We start from the raw sequence: 17,570 nt of genomic DNA, 5'->3' as shown, positions 1-17,570 counted from the left end.
GATACTGTGATACTGTCATACTGTGATACTGTGATACTGTGATACTGTCATACTGTCATACTGTGATACTGTCATACTGTGATACTGTCATACTGTCATACTGTGATACTGTCATACTGTCATACTGTGATACTGTCATACTGTGATACTGTAATACTGTGATACTGTGATACTGTGATACTGTCATACTGTGATACTGTAATATACTGTCATACTGTGATACTGTGATACTGTCATACTGTGATACTGTGATACTGTCATACTGTGATACTGTCATACTGTGATACTGTAATATACTGTCATACTGTGATACTGTGATACTGTCATACTGTGATACTGTCATACTGTCATACTGTGATACTGTCATACTGTGATACTGTCATACTGTGATACTGTCATACTGTCATACTGTGATACTGTGATACTGTCATACTGTGATACTGTCATACTGTCATACTGTGATACTGTCATACTGTCATACTGTGATACTGTGATACTGTGATACTGTCATACTGTGATACTGTATACTGTGATACTGTGATACTGTAATATACTGTCATACTGTGATACTGTGATACTGTCATACTGTGATACTGTGATACTGTGATACTGTTATACTGTCATACTGTGATACTGTCATACTGTGATACTGTGATACTGTCATACTGTGATACTGTGATACTGTCATACTGTGATACTGTGATACTGTGATACTGTAATATACTGTCATACTGTGATACTGTCATACTGTGATATACTGTCATACTGTGATACTGTGATACTGTCATACTGTGATACTGTATACTGATACTGTGATACTGTCATACTGTGATACTGTCACGGATACTGTTATACTGTCATACTGTGATACTGTGATACTGTCATACTGTGATACTGTCATACTGTGATACTGTCATACTGTGATACTGTCATACTGTGATACTGTGATACTGTCATACTGTGATACTGTCATACTGTGATACTGTGATACTGTGATACTGTCATACTGTGATACTGTCATACTGTGATACTGTCATACTGTCATACTGTGATACTGTCATACTGTGATACTGTGATACTGTCATACTGTCATACTGTGATACTGTCATACTGTGATACTGTCATACTGTGATACTGTCATACTGTGATACTGTCATACTGTCATACTGTGATACTGTCATACTGTCAACTGGACTGTCATACTGTGATACTGTAATACTGTGATACTGTGATACTGTGATACTGTCATACTGTGATACTGTAATATACTGTCATACTGTGATACTGTGATACTGTCATACTGTGATACTGTGATACTGTGATACTGTCATACTGTGATACTGTCATACTGTGATACTGTAATATTCTGTCATACTGTGATACTGTGATACTGTCATACTGTGATACTGTCATACTGTCATACGTGATACTGTCATACTGTGATACTGTCATACTGTGATACTGTCATACTGTGATACTGTCATACTGTCATAGTGTCATACTGTCATACTGTGATACTGTCATACTGTGATACTGTCATACTGTCATACTGTGATACTGTCATACTGTCATACTGTGATGTGATACTATACTGTGATACTGTGATACTGTAATATACTGTCATACTGTGATACTGTGATACTGTCATACTGTGATACTGTGATACTGTCATACTGTGATACTGTCATACTGTGATACTGTGTATACTGTCATACTGTGATACTGTGATACTGTGATACTGTCATTGTGATACTGTGATACTGTGATACTGTCATACTGTGATACTGTAATACTGTCATACTGTGATACTGTGATACTGTCATACTGTGATACTGTGTTGTCATACTGTGATACTGTAATACTGTCACATACTTAACTATACTTCATACTGTGATACTGTCATACTGTCATACTGTGATACTGTCATTACTGTCATACTGTGATACTGTCATACTGTGAAGATACTGTGATACTGTCATACTGTCATACTGTCATACTGTGATACTGTCATACTGTGATACTGTCATACTGTGATACTGTCATACTGTCATACTGTGATACTGTGATACTGTCATACTGTCATACTGTGATACTGTGATACTGTGATACTGTCATATACTGTCATACTGTGATACTGTCATACTGTGATACTGTAATATACTGTCATACTGTGATACTGTCATACTGTGATACTGTGATACTGTCATACTGTGATACTGTCATACTGTCATACTGTGATACTGTCATACTGTGATACTGTCATACTGTGATACTGTCATACTGTCATACTGTGATACTGTGATACTGTCATACTGTGATTCTGTCATACTGTCATACTGTGATACTGTCATACTGTGATACTGTAATATACTGTCATACTGTGATACTGTCATACTGTGATACTGTCATACTGTCATACTGTGATACTGTCATACTGTCATACTGTCATACTGTGATACTGTGATACTGTGATACTGTAATACTGTCATACTGTCATACTGTCATACTGTGATACTGTCATACTGTGATACTGTCATACTGTCATACTGTCATACTGTCATACTGTGATACTGTCATACTGTGATACTGTCATACTGTGATACTGTGATACTGTCATACTGTCATACTGTGATACTGTCATACTGTGATACTGTCATACTGTGATACTGTCATACTGTCATACTGTGATACTGTGATACTGTGATACTGTGATACTGTCATACTGTGATACTGTGATACTGTCATACTGTGATACTGTCATACTGTAATATACTGTCATACTGTGATACTGTCATACTGTCATACTGTGATACTGTCATACTGTCATACTGTGATACTGTCATACTGTCATACTGTGATACTGTGATACTGTCATACTGTGATACTGTCATACTGTGATACTGTGATACTGTCATACTGTGATACTGTCATACTGTAATATACTGTCATACTGTGATACTGTCATACTGTCATACTGTGATACTGTCATACTGTCATACTGTGATACTGTCATACTGTCATACGTGATCGTCATACTGTCATACTGTCATACTGTGATACTGTCATACTGGTAATACTGTGATACTGTCATACTGTCATACTGTGATACTGTCATACTGTCATACTGTGATACTGTGATACTGTAATAATGTGATACTGTGATACTGTCATACTGTAATAATGTGATAATGTGCTACTGGACTCAGTTCAACACAAAGATCACAGATCTATAGAATCTATATGATGAGTCATCTTCATGGGACAGGAAACCATCACAGTCACTAAACACTCGTTTCCTCCTCATCCTTCTATCACGTTCTCCTCCATCAGTGTCAGTGCTTCCATCACACAGTACTTATATATTTACAGTAATCAGATTACTTCACACATCACTGGATCCTAACCTCCACTCTGGGACATTATGTGGAAATAGAAGTTTGAAGGTGTCTCCAGTCACGTTGATTTTACACATACAGTAAAGTTTGAGTAAATGTGACGGATGAAAACAGAAATTGTTGTGGGTCAGTATCTGTGTGACGTTGTGCGATCACTATCAGAACCGGCCTCACTCTGGTGTTTGTGACCACTTGCAGCTGCACATTTGTAATTTGACTTCAAACCTGAGATCCAGAGACCATTTTATGCTGATGATACGCTGTTGTACGTCTCTGTTCCCTGATGCACGACCTGCTCTTTGCTATTCATGTACAGAGGCGTCATTTTCATTTAAGATCAAATGAGAAAAAGACTCAAAGTCGAAAGAGAGATGTTGTTATGTTCTGGTCGTAAACAGAATAAAAACCTAACAACACCAAACATGGGAGTGATTCTCGACTCAGATTATAATTTCAGTCATTAAAACGTTTCTTTTTTTCACACTTTTATCACCAGACAAATAAATCTGTTTTTTACTGGTTTACCTCAAAACTAAATCCATTTCCAAAAGTCACATAACAGGATTTTTTAGATGTATAAAGATTAAAAATACTTAATTTCCCTACAACAGAAATCATATCTCACTTTATGTTCCTGATCATCCTCCACAGCTTTTCCTCTAAAGACAGAATAAGTTTTAACTTTGATTTCATTAAGAAGCGAGTGGAACAAATGAGCCTTTGACAAAAAGAGGAAAAAGAGATGTAAGTATTAATGGTTCTAACGTAGCTGACGCTGCATCACTCTGAATTGATGCTGAAGCAGATGAACGGTTTGGACCTGAGCCTGATGAACGTCAGAGTGGGACGATCGATCGCCCTCTGAGCGAGTCTCTAAGCATATGTTGAAGACAGAGAGAGAGGAGAGCGAAGCCTCGTTCATTACTGTCGTTATACGTCGTCAGCTGATACTCGGAGAATTGAGCCGAGTGAAGGCTGTAACGCTTTCTGGCAGCTTCCTGTAGCGGGGGGGATCCTGGTGACGGCACCAACGAGGAAGACAAAGGCGGTGACAGGCTGACACGGTGTCAGCGCCCGGCTCCACAACAGAAAAGAGCGGGAGACGTGTTTGAAGAAGAGGAGATGATCATGTGTTTTTGTGAGGGAGGAAGAAAAACACCAGAGAAACACAGACTTCCGTTGTGCAGCAGCAACACAACAGGAAAAGAGTTTGAAATCATCTTTCAGCTTCTTCACATGGACGAGATCTTTCGGTTTGCAGCCGTGTTTATACCTGATATGAAGGGTTAGGGTTAGGCTACAGCTAGCTCCGGCCCGAGGACAGATTATAACGAAACCTTCACCACAACCTGCTCCGACAGGAAACTACGTTCAGCAGCAGAGGAAACTGATTGTGACACTTCCTGGTTTGGTGCTGGGACACATGCTAGCTGCTCTGATCGCTTGTACCCAGGTACAGTGGTGCTGCAAGCTCAACTCGGACATAACGTAGCAAGCTAACATTAGCTACTTAGCAGCTGAGGTCGTTGTTAAACTGATGGTGGCGCTACATGAGAAGGCAAAGGATCACCGACATGGACGTGGACATCCCTGCACCTGAGGGCCCGACGTGGACGTCCCCGCAGCTGAGGGCCCGACGTGGACGTCCCCGCAGCTGAGGGCCCGACGTGGACGTCCCCGCAGCTGAGGGCCCGACGTGGACGTCCCCGCACCTGAGGGCCCGACGTGGACGTCCCCGCACCTGAGGGCCCGACGTGGACGTCCCCGCACCTGAGGGCCCGACGTGGACGTCCCCGCAGCTGAGGGCCCGACGTGGACGTCCCCGCAGCTGAGGGCCCGACGTGGACGTCCCCGCACCTGAGGGCCCGACGTGGACGTCCCCGCAGCTGAGGGCCCGACGTGGACGTCCCCGCAGCTGAGGGCCCGACGTGGACATCCCTGCACCTGAGGGCCCGACGTGGACGTCCCTGCAGCTGAGGGCCCGATGTGGACGTGGACATCCCTGCACCTGAGGGCCCGACGTGGACGTCCCTGCAGCTGAGGGCCCGACGTGGACGTCCCTGCAGCTGAGGGCCCGACGTGGACGTCCCCGCAGCTGAGGGCCCGACGTGGACATCCCTGCACCTGGGGGCCCGACGTGGACGTCCCTGCAGCTGAGGGCCCGACGTGGATGTGGACATCCCTGCACCTGAGGGCCCGCGTGCGCCCAGCTCGACTGGACGTCCCGCACCTGAGGCCCACGTGGACGCCCCGCTGAGGGCCCGACGTGGACGCCCCGCAGCTGAGGGCCCGACGTGGACGCCCCGCACCTGAGGCCCGACGTGGACGCCCCGCAGCTGGGGCCCGACGTGGACGTCCCGCAGCTGAGGGCCCGACGTGGACGCCCCGCAGCTGAGGGCCCGACGTGGACGTCCCCGCACCTGAGGGCCGTGGACGTCCCCGCAGCTGAGGGCCCGACGTGGACGCCCCGTAGCTGAGGGCCCGACGTGGACGTCCCCGCAGCTGAGGGCCCGACGTGGACGTCCCCGCAGCTGAGGGCCCGACGTGGACGTCCCCGCAGCTGAGGGCCCGACGTGGACGTCCCTGCAGCGTTGCTGTGAGCGTCGCTCAGACGAAGAACCAGCCTCTTCAGCCTCAGACTGTCAGAGCTGCTCACGCTGCTTGACTGATTCACAGATCTCTTTTGCCCAAGGTACTCGCCTGCTCTACTTTTCTTTACGGTGTGATGACTTCCTGTAATATGTATGTGTGGTGTGGAATGTGTTTATGTTGTGTTAGTTCACTGGATTGAGTGCTTTGTATTTTATTCTGTTGTCTATGCAACACTGGAGCAGTGATTTAGATCTTGTTGTGTTGTGCTGATGACAATAAAGGTTTTCTTTTGCATTCAAAGATGAATCTCGTGAACTCTTCCTGCAATAACAGAAGCGACGCCTCTCTCCTGACGTCTGATCAATACAGGAGTGTGTCCTGCAGCCTGGAGAGTCTCCGGCTCTATCTGACGGCTGAGCAGTGAGTAATGTTTCAGAGTTCCTCTCCGGCAGTGCAGCGGGGATTCGCTGTGAGAGTGCAGCCGCTGCAGTGGCTCAATCTGCATGTAAGACAGAGAACAAAGCATAAAGGGAACCACAGAAGCCATTGTTGGAGTCCCAGCAGATATGCAGAATAATCATCTGGGACGGAGCCCGGCTACGTGCTCTAATTAATGATTTCATTATTTTTATGAGCCGGTACGTCAGTGTTTGAAGCCTGTGTTTCTTTTTTGTTTTGTTCTCTCATTATACAGCGATGTCATTATAATTTCACCCCTTTATTCTTCTCGTCCACTCTTCATTGTGCTGCTGTTTCAGCTGTTTATGTAACGACTGTTTGCAGAGAAGAGTCGTTTCTACACCATGAATAACAATGTCAGTTCAGGATCAGAACAGGACAGCGTCAAACAGTGTGAGCGTCCTTCTCTCCTTCTTTTATTCACTTGTATTTTACAGGTCGGAGGTCACAGCCCGGTCGATGATGCCTGTTGTCATGAGGTCACCGTGTGGATGGCGACGCCCCCTTCCTTCAAACATGATCATCCTTCAGTCAGACGAGGATTTGATGGATTCGCTTTCAGAGTTTCACATTTTTCAGGATTACGAGAGGATATGGATATTTGGTGTCAACAAGCTTAATTACACTTGTCCTTGTGATAAACTACAGCACGTCCTTAAATTAAACTTCCAACGTCTACTTTCAATTATGTTTATATAACAATATTTTTACTTTACATGTGTGGGCCTAGTTATTTGAATAGTAATTTATTTGATGATGCAGATTTCTCTCCATTGTGAAAATGTTTATAAGCATTTTATCCTCTTAGTCTTTCTCTGTAATTAAACAGGACATCAATGTAAATGACAATTTCTCCAGTATAAATAATTGTGAGTGATCCCGATTTGTCCTTTGATTCTCACTTAAAACACCTTTCTAGGACCGCCTTCTTTTACTTGCGTAACATCTCAAACATCAGACATGCAGTTTGTCCAAAATGCTGCAGCACGTGTCCTGAAGAGAACCAGGACCAGAGACCACATGTCTCCTGTGTTAGCTTCACTACACTGGCTTCCTGTTACATTTAGAATTTAAAATCCTCCTCCTCACCTACATTAATAATATGGCAGCATCAAACCTTAAAGAGCTCATCGTACCTTATCACCACCAGGTTTGTCTTGGTCCTGATCTTAGTTCTGCTGCTATAGGTCTAGAATGTCGGGGGACACATGACACACGGAGCTTCTCTTCCCATCTTCTCCTTCCTCATCACATCAAAGAAATTAATATCTCATCAATACATGTGTTACTGTAGGTTCACACTGTGTTACTGCAGGTTCACACTGTGTTACTGCAGGTTCACACCTTGTTACTGTAGGTTCACACTGTGTTACTGTAGGTTCACACTGTGTTACTGCAGGTTCACACTGTGTTACTGCAGGTTCACACCTTGTTACTGTAGGTTCACACTGTGTTACTGCAGGTTCACACCTTGTTACTGCAGGTTCACACCTTGTTACTGCAGGTTCACACTGTGTTACTGCAGGTTCACACTGTGTTACTGTAGGTTCACACTGTGTTACTGCAGGTTCACACCTTGTTACTGCAGGTTCACACCTTGTTACTGCAGGTTCACACTGTGTTACTGCAGGTTCACACTGTGTTACTGCAGGTTCACACTGTGTTACTGCAGGTTCACACTGTGTTACTGCAGGTTCACACTTTGTTACTGCAGGTTCACACCTTGTTACTGCAGGTTCACACTGTGTTACTGCAGGTTCACACTGTGTTACTGCAGGTTCACACTGTGTTACTGCAGGTTCACACTGTGTTACTGTAGGTTCACACCTTGTTACTGCAGGTTCACACCGTGTTACTGCAGGTTCACACCGTGTTACTGTAGGTTCACACCTTGTTACTGCAGGTTCACACCTTGTTACTGCAGGTTCACACCTTGTTACTGCAGGTTCACACTGTGTTACTGCAGGTTCACACTGTGTTACTGCAGGTTCACACTCTTGTTACTGTAGGTTCACACCTTGTTACTGCAGGTTCACACTGTGTTACTGCAGGTTCACACCTTGTTACTGCAGGTTCACACTGTGTTACTGCAGGTTCACACCTTGTTACTGTAGGTTCACACCTTGTTACTGCAGGTTCACACCTTGTTACTGTAGGTTCACACTGTGTTACTGCAGGTTCACACTGTGTTACTGCAGGTTCACACTGTGTTACTGCAGGTTCACACTGTGTTACTGCAGGTTCACACTGTGTTACTGTAGGTTCACACTTTGTTACTGCAGGTTCACACTGTGTTACTGCAGGTTCACACTGTGTTACTGCAGGTTCACACTGTGTTACTGCAGGTTCACACTGTGTTACTGTAGGTTCACACTGTGTTACTGTAGGTTCACACCTTGTTACTGCAGGTTCACACTGTGTTACTGCAGGTTCACACTGTTACTGCAGGTTCACACCTTGTTACTGCAGGTTCACACCTTGTTACTGCAGGTTCACACTGTGTTACTGTAGGTTCACACCTTGTTACTGCAGGTTCACACTGTGTTACTGCAGGTTCACACTGTGTTACTGCAGGTTCACACTGTGTTACTGCAGGTTCACACTGTGTTACTGTAGGTTCACACCTTGTTACTGCAGGTTCACACTGTGTTACTGCAGGTTCACACTGTGTTACTGCAGGTTCACACTGTGTTACTGTAGGTTCACACCTTGTTACTGCAGGTTCACACTGTGTTACTGCAGGTTCACACCTTGTTACTGCAGGTTCACACTGTGTTACTGCAGGTTCACACTGTGTTACTGCAGGTTCACACCTTGTTACTGCAGGTTCACACTGTGTTACTGCAGGTTCACACCTTGTTACTGCAGGTTCACACCTTGTTACTGTAGGTTCACACCTTGTTACTGCAGGTTCACACCTTGTTACTGCAGGTTCACACTGTGTTACTGCAGGTTCACACTGTGTTACTGCAGGTTCACACTGTGTTACTGCAGGTTCACACCTTGTTACTGCAGGTTCACACTGTGTTACTGCAGGTTCACACTGTGTTACTGTAGGTTCACACCTTGTTACTGCAGGTTCACACTGTGTTACTGCAGGTTCACACTTTACTGCAGGTTCACACTGTTACTGCAGGTTCACACCTTGTTACTGCAGGTTCACACCTGTGACACTAGAAGCAGCAGTTGTACAGTTGAGCAGTGGACTGAGACGACAGGAGCTTGTGACCTCTCCACACTTTACACCATGATCTGTGGCTGAGAATCATTTGAAAACATAATACATCATAAATACACAGAGATTTTTTACGGCTGTGATTTTTCTGTCACCGTGCCAACGAGCGAGCTCCTGAGCAGCCGTCAGTGCTCAGATTCATGTGAAGTATTTGTAAGATCACGATGAGTTTGTCAGGTTGAAATGCTTCGTCAGAAAGCCACGCCTCAGTTCAGCATCAAACACGCTACAATCCACATAGCAACATTTTAAAACTGTTGCTATGGTTACGCCTGGTGGAGTTTTCCAGCCTCTAAATCAGAGACTAAACGCTGCTGGTCTCGTTTCAGTTTGAAAACTTGGTCTGGACGAACAGAAACGTAGACTTTAGTAAACGACGACGCAGACGTTCTCTTCCTGATTGGTTCTCATCAGTCACATGACTCGACGACCAGCGGTGAACACAAAGCGTCGCTAACACTTCCTGTCAGGAACACTTCCACCTCGTCGGCGCTCAGAGAAAAGAAATCCCTGCTCTGACTCTTCACCTGTTCCTCCTTCAGAGGAGTTTAGTAGACAAACTACTTCCTGTTTGCATCATGTGACACATGTTTTCAGATGTGGACAGAGATTATTTCTGATACAGAGATAAATTGCGTATAAACCTGCACAAAAGACTCAGATTGGTATAAATAATAAAGAACGACAGGTTCAGATCAAAGATCTGTCAATCACACTATGTTACCCCTTTAAAACAAACTTTTGTCAATTGCTGGATCCAAACTTAAAACTCAACGTGTGAAGCTGCAGCTCGGAGGAAGCTGTTTCCTGTCGTGAGTTGTATTTAAGAAACTGTGACAGACAGGAAGAGGAAGAGAACGGTGTGTGACGGCAGGTTTGTACCGACAGTGTCCACGAGGTGACTCTATGTTTTATTGTCATGAAGATTTAAATGTAATGTTTTAGTAAAATTTGTTTTATTTCTCTTTCTACATGATTATAAAAGTTCTGACTCATCGATTAAATGTTAGTTTTTCATCCCTGATACAGAACATTTATAACAGTTGATAAAAAAGCTGAATGAAGACGTCGGCTTACTGTCACATCTTTACATGACGTGATCAAATCAATTTGAGCTGTTTTAAGAAGAGGGCCTTTTTCTTCACTATTCTTCTTCTTCTCTTAAGTCGTCTCTGTTCATCCTCCTCTTCCTGAGCCGTTCTTAATAAGAGTCTGATGAAGAGACAACGGGAACAAGTACTGACTTTACATCCACGTAGAGAGATGTCCGTCCTGCTGTGACACTTCATTTACTCAATTTAAGCCCAAGGATGAAAAGCCTCTCAGAAGTAAATCAATCTGAACCCAAAACCGTGTCCAAGTAAAAACCAAAATCAACGAGCAGAAACGAGGAAACAGCGTGAGAGTGCGAGCAGCGTCTGGTGATAGACGGAGCCTGTGAGGAGGTCGACTGAGTCCATCACAACAATTCTTTCATTAAAAACAGTGAGGAGGCATCTGAGGGACGAGCTGAGAGGCAAAACAAGCGCACCACAACAAAGAGAGAAGCAGCTCCTGTCACACGGAGGTCAGAGGTCAAAGGGTCGTCATGGGTAGAGAGAAACCTGAGAGGGAGGAGTCTCTTTACCTCAAGAGACTATGAATTGTGATTGGATGTCCAAACCCTTGGACGGTTCTCTGACATGATAATAAATCTATCAATATAATAAAGGTTCTGTAACAAGGTTCTGGATCATTCTGAATAATTCAGGAGTCCAGTTATGTTCATTGATGCTATAACTCCTGAGGAGACCAGGACCTGGAAGACTGAGAATCTTTACAGACAATCAGTTAGTTCAGAGCTGGAGCTTCATTCACAAGCATTTAATAAGCAGCACACTCAGGCTGCCGCTTCATTCGATTTCATTCATTCTGGTCCTTTTTAGGAAAGACGTTCTCGCCCTCCTGCTCCTCTGATTATATTCTCTCTCAGTTTGATTGTAGAAATCGTCACTTAGCTCGTTACAATAAGGCGGCGAGGAGCTGTGATGATGGACGAGGATTTGTTTCACCATCCTGCAGCCACTTCATTTTCTGTATTTGTGTGATGATTCTATTTGATTCTACTTTATTACTGATGCAGCTTCACTCTGACAGTTTTCTGAAGGAAACTCATTCATATTCATTAATGATAGATTAATGGTACAAGGACAAACGTCCCAGAAGCAGGGACTTCCTGAGCGTTGGAAGCAGCAGAGGAAGTTACATGGGAAGTTTTTTAGAGATTGTCTGTCTGGTTTCAGCTCTGCCTCTGCAGCAGCTTCACTCCCACCTGGAACACAGTGAACACCACTGTAATGAATCAGCTGCTGGAGCACTTCGATGAATGTAGGTCAAAAACTGTGTATCCAAGTTATGAGTCTGTGTGATACAAAAAGATAGAATCTGGAGCCAGACGGAGGAGAAACTTCACTCGGTGGTGACGTTAGATAATTATCAGAGTTCAAATCCAGGAACTTCACATTAATCCACCTTCCATCAGAACAACTGAGGAATAATAAAATAAAATATAAAGATGGTTTAAAGCAGATGTGAAGCTCTAAGGCCAGATTCATTGAGTATATATATTTATATCATGTTTATTCATCAGAAAAAAACGTGAATCATTGACCGTACCGTCGATGAACTATGAGTAAACTCAGAGAATCGAACGTTTTTCTGTCCTGGTGCGTGTGGTGCACACACATCCTCCGTCCATGGTTCTGAAACATCAGCCAATCAACAGTTACATGCATCTCATGTATCTCAGCCAATAATAGACCATAAAGCACCGTATGTATTTGTAAATATAAATATAATTTAAAATATACAATTATAAAAGTTGTTGAACTGTGGAAATAAATAAAAAGAATCTGAGGGAAGAGTCTGAGTTTATTTGGTTTAACGTTGTAGTTTTTAAGACGTATTAAAATCAAACAGTGTCGTCAGAACTTCAGGCGGAAACAGAAAAGATTAAAGATGGAACATGTGGCCGAGTCATTATATGTGCTCTGACCGAGGCTAGCTGTTAGCATGCTAACCTCAGTCGAAGCAAAGAAGTGATAGAAAGAGAAGAAAACAAGAGTTCACATCTGTGTTGTTTTCACCCTGGAGAAAGAACCTGCTGGTGAATATAGGAATGACCGTGAGTGAACAGCTGCTAATGCTAACGTTAGCTATGTAGCAACGGCAAAAACTTACAGCAGCTTTAATATGAGATTCAAATATATTTGGAGCCTCAGGATTTAAGTAACATATTTTAAAACACGTTCCTAAATCAACATAAACCTTGGGTAACAATCAGGCTAAAGATCACAGAGCTCAGGTCACTGCTGTAACCACCAATAATAACAAGCTCATTTATTCAAAACATGTTTAATATCAGTTTAAGTTCTCAAGTGTTACTATCACATAATATCTTCTTCATTAGAATAAACTAGAATCACCCTCGTTTCATTCTGAGCTTGTTTCCTGTAACGGCCTCATGTTACATCCGTCTAACACAAGACCTCAAGACAAGTTGATTCCAAAAGACAATTTAAAAACAAGTTTGACTAATCAAAGGCTGTAAAAAGCCATTAAAGTATAAGTAAAAACAAACAAACAAGAATGACAATTAATCACTGACAAATCCCAAAATGTAGAGGGCGCCAAACCTGATGCTAACAGCATCAGGTTCCACAATTGACGACTCTGTCAGATCTTTGAGAAAGCACGATGATAAACACTGGGACCGCCAGGGTTAGGGTTGATGCAGTAATAAATTCTTTGTCATTGACTGAGTCAAATATGAAATAATAAGACCAGAAAAGAAGCAGAGACACAAACGGACAGTTTGACTCTGACGTCTTTAAGTTTGAATAAAACCGTCTCAACACGAGACACAGAACGACTTTATCATCAGGAATAAGGAGAACGTAGGAATTTAGGGTTTTACAAGAAGCAGCAGAAACAGAAGAAGAAGAAGGAAGAGAAGAAGAAAGAGAAGAGGAAGAACAAGAAGAAGGAGAAGAAGAAGAAGAAGAAGAAGGAGAAGGAGAAGACTTTGACTTTTGAATAACTTTAATTATGACACATTGTCAAGTAAATCTTAATTATTCAACTATGTGAACAGAAAGGATAACTCCTTTCATGCACACACACACATCATACACCAACACTAGAGTTAAAAGATGTTCTGCTAAACATGTAAAACCAGAGACTGGTTGTCCCCCAGTGAGCACAGGACGTGTCCAACACCCCACACAGCCCTGAACCCTCCACTGACAGTGTGAAGTACGCATGTTCGATCTCCAGCCGAGCTGCCACCCAACCCCTCAGACAGTGGATCAGTCCAGCCTCCCCCAGCCACTTTGTTCCTCCGACTTATCCAAGTCGCTATCTTTGCATTTGAAAAGAGAAAATTCATTAAAACCATTGTGTGTTTTTTCCTTGCTGTGTACCCGGGTCCAAAAACAAAGAGTGGCACAGAGAAAACCTCTCCTAAACCCCCCACCCACTCCCGCAGCTGTTTAAAAGTGTTAGCTAATCGGGGACAGGACACTACTAAGTGTTCTAGGGTCTCTGGCAGTGAGCAGAAAGGACACCCCCCCTCAGTGCTTGGGTCCAGGTGAGCTCTGTATCTGTTTGTAGCTCCATGTATAATCCTCCATTGGATGTCTGCCATCCGTTTCTCCACAGGAGGTTTATACAGGACCCGCCAGCTGCCACTAGGGGAAGAGTCTGAGTCAAACACCTCAGTCCATCTCGACTCCCTGACTCCTGCAAGAGAGCGGCGGTTCAGGACCTTCACACAGCTGCAGTACAGCTGTTTCCCTCCAGAGGTGTTGAAGGTGCCCAGTGCTGGAGTCCTGAGGGTTAGCAGTTGGCCGCTCTCTTCTCTCCACTCCCCCACAGCAGGACTCACGTTCAGGATAGGAAACCTGTACTCTTGTATTGTTGTCCACTGGTCAGCCTGACTTTGGCTCTGGGCGAAGGTCCAAAGAGGCTGGGGCAGTGACTGCCACACCTCGTCCACGAGGCTCCGCAGCACTCTGGTGGATCTTATCCCTGTCACCACCGCCAGCCTCTCAAGTGATGTCCGTGTCAGGTGGCCCAGCTTCACTATACCTGCCTCCCTGAACTTGTTCTTTACCGTAGTTGATGTTGACGTTAGGACTGAGTCGGCCAGGAACCCATTGTCGAACAGTGGCTCCTCAAAGAGCCACATCCCAGGCGTGGGGTCAGGAGGCCTAATGGAGAGTCCTCCAGGCATCTATCACCGAGGTATAATAACAACTCAGTCCAGTTAGTTTGTGCTGAGGAGAGTTCATCAGGAACAGCTGCTTATCATACCCGAGGCCCCCGGCTCTCCAGAGCAGCAGGCGTGCCACAGCCGACCAACACAGTGGGGAGCCGTACAGCAGCCTCTGGGCTGCCTGCAGTCTAAAAGCAGCCGTCCTGGAGATGATGTCCGTTAGTCCATGGCCCCCCTCTGCCGCAGTGTGGCAAACAGGAATGAACGATCGACACGATCAAATGCTTTTTCCTGGTCAATGGAAATAATGCCAATATTAATATTAGACGTTGTACACAAATCAAAAATGTCTCTCATTAAAAACAAATTGTCCTGCATTGACCTACCTGGTACACAATACGATTGGTCAGCACCAATAAACACTTCCATAAAAACCTTAAACCTATTCGCTAACACCTTAGATAAAACCTTATAGTCACTACATAAGAGAGACGGGTCTCCAGTTTTTCAGTAGGGTTAGATCCCCTTTTTGAGGAGGGATATGACAGCCCTTCTGCAGGAGGCTGGAAGAAGTCCTTTCCCAAACGACTCCTTCAAAACATCCAGCAGGTCCTGTCCCATAATATTCCAGAAATGTTGTAAAAAATCTGCCGGTAATCCGTCCAAACCTGGTGCCTTGCCTGCAGCCATCTGTGCCACTGCAGTGGTCAGCTCCTCCAGAGTGATGTCGGAGCTCAGGGTGTCTCGTTCACCTGGACTCAGCTGTGGGAGGTCCTGCAGCAACTCGGCAACACAACTTCCCGTCACATTCCTCTGCCCCAAACAGGTCGGTATAGAAGTCCACCGCGTGTCTCCTCATCTCGGCTGGTTCCGATGTTAGGTTCCCACCCGGCAGCCGGAGACACACCATCTGCTTCCCTGGGCCACGGATCTCTCAGGTTAAAAAGAAGGTGGTAGGTCTCTTAATTGTTGGAAACGGGCTCGGACCAGAGCTCCTTTGGCCTTCTCCGAGAAAGGAGTTCAGTTGTTGTCCTTTCACTAGTAATTGCTCCGTGTTGGTAGCTACACTCTCCAGCTCCTTTATATCTGCCTCCAGCTGCTCCATTGCTCTTTTAATGTTTTCTGTAGAGTAGGAGGTGTACTGCTGGCAGAAGACCCTGATTTGACCCTTGCCGACCTCCCACCACTGACTCAGGGAGGGAAACGACTCTTTCTTGGATCCCCAGTTGGCCCAGAACAGTTTAAAATTCCCATAGAAATTAAAATCATTTAAGAGCTTAACATTAAAATGCCAGAAGGATCCAGGCTTTCTAGCAGGAGATAAAAGCAGCTCTACTAAAACTAAATGGTGGTCTTTGAAACCAACCGGGTGGATTTGACAGTTTGTCACACGGGTGATAAAAGGAGCGGATATGTAAAATCTGTCCAGCCGGGCAGCAGTCACCCTGCCGTCTGTTATTTTGATCCAGGTATACTGCCTGGTTGAAGGATGTTTCCTCCTCCACGCGTCCACTAGATCTGCCTCTTTGACCGTCTGGCCCAGAACAGAGGAGGACTGAGGATGGAGCTCCTGTCCTGTTCTGTCTAAAGTGACGTCCGTGCAGCAGTTCCAATCCCCCCCCATTATTACACACTCCCCTTGACCAACACTACCCAACTTGTTTTTTAATAATTTAAAAAGAGTAACCCGTTCAGGACCTTGGTTTTGTTCATATATGTTGATCAAATTAAAAATAATATTGTGTATTTCCACTCTTATAGTCAGAAACCTGCCTGCCACGATCTCTGTGCTGGATAAAATGTTCATGTTTAATGAGTGAGAAAATAAAACAGCGACTCCAGCGCTCAGGTTAGAGCCATGGCTGAGTACGTGCTGCCCCCCCCACCATACTCCCCAGTCTGTCTCATTCAGCCAATCGCTGTGGGTCTCCTGTAAAAAGAGAACATCCAGCTTTTTTTCAAAACAATGATCATACAATAAACACACAGTAAGAAAACTGCAAAAGTTTGATAACACTTCCCTTCACCTTCGCTCTTCACCACTACACTTCCACCATAGAAGAAGAAACAGCAGAAGAAGAAGAAGAAGAAGAAGATTCTGTTCGTACAGAATAAACCATTTGAATAAATTACAGAATAATTCATGTTTTGAATCATTTTCTAAAACTTAATTTATTGGCAGATGTATCTGTACTGTTTAACTCCCCAGTATCGATATCAGCATCAGCCCCAGAAGTTCACATCAGTTAACAACCAACAAACAGACGAGGTTCATGTCACCAAGGAATTAACATACTAAAGAACTCGTAACTCATTTTGGAGCATGTTTAACGTCACGCAACACTTTTTACATGTTCCTGACATGATCCTGACATGTTCCTGACATGTTCCTCACATGTTCCTGACATGTTCCTCACATATTCCTGTCTGACCCGGACAATCTCCTGCTGCTAAACAGGAGAAACCCTAACTCCACAAAATGTCCAGACAATATTTTAAAGAGTTCATGTGTGAAAACAAGTCAAGAGAAAACTTCTATTTTCAATGATCCTCTGTTCACCTCAGTGACACAAACACACAACAACACAACAACACACACACACACACACACTGCAGGTTGTAGAGGAATCTGCTT

At 44.3% G+C, this 17,570-nt stretch overlaps 1 protein-coding gene across 2 annotated transcripts in view; it reads right to left on the bottom strand.

The window, feature by feature from the left end:
* The window catches only part of LOC118105430 (metabotropic glutamate receptor 7), a 103,353-nt gene that overhangs the window by 84,477 nt on the left and 1,306 nt on the right, over positions 1–17,570 (bottom strand). The window lies entirely within an intron of this gene.

Source organism: Hippoglossus stenolepis, chromosome 3 (genome assembly GCF_022539355.2).
Source record: "Hippoglossus stenolepis isolate QCI-W04-F060 chromosome 3, HSTE1.2, whole genome shotgun sequence".
In the NCBI taxonomy this organism is placed as follows: Eukaryota; Metazoa; Chordata; class Actinopteri; order Pleuronectiformes; family Pleuronectidae; genus Hippoglossus; species Hippoglossus stenolepis.
This window is presented reverse-complemented; position numbering and strand designations above follow the sequence as displayed.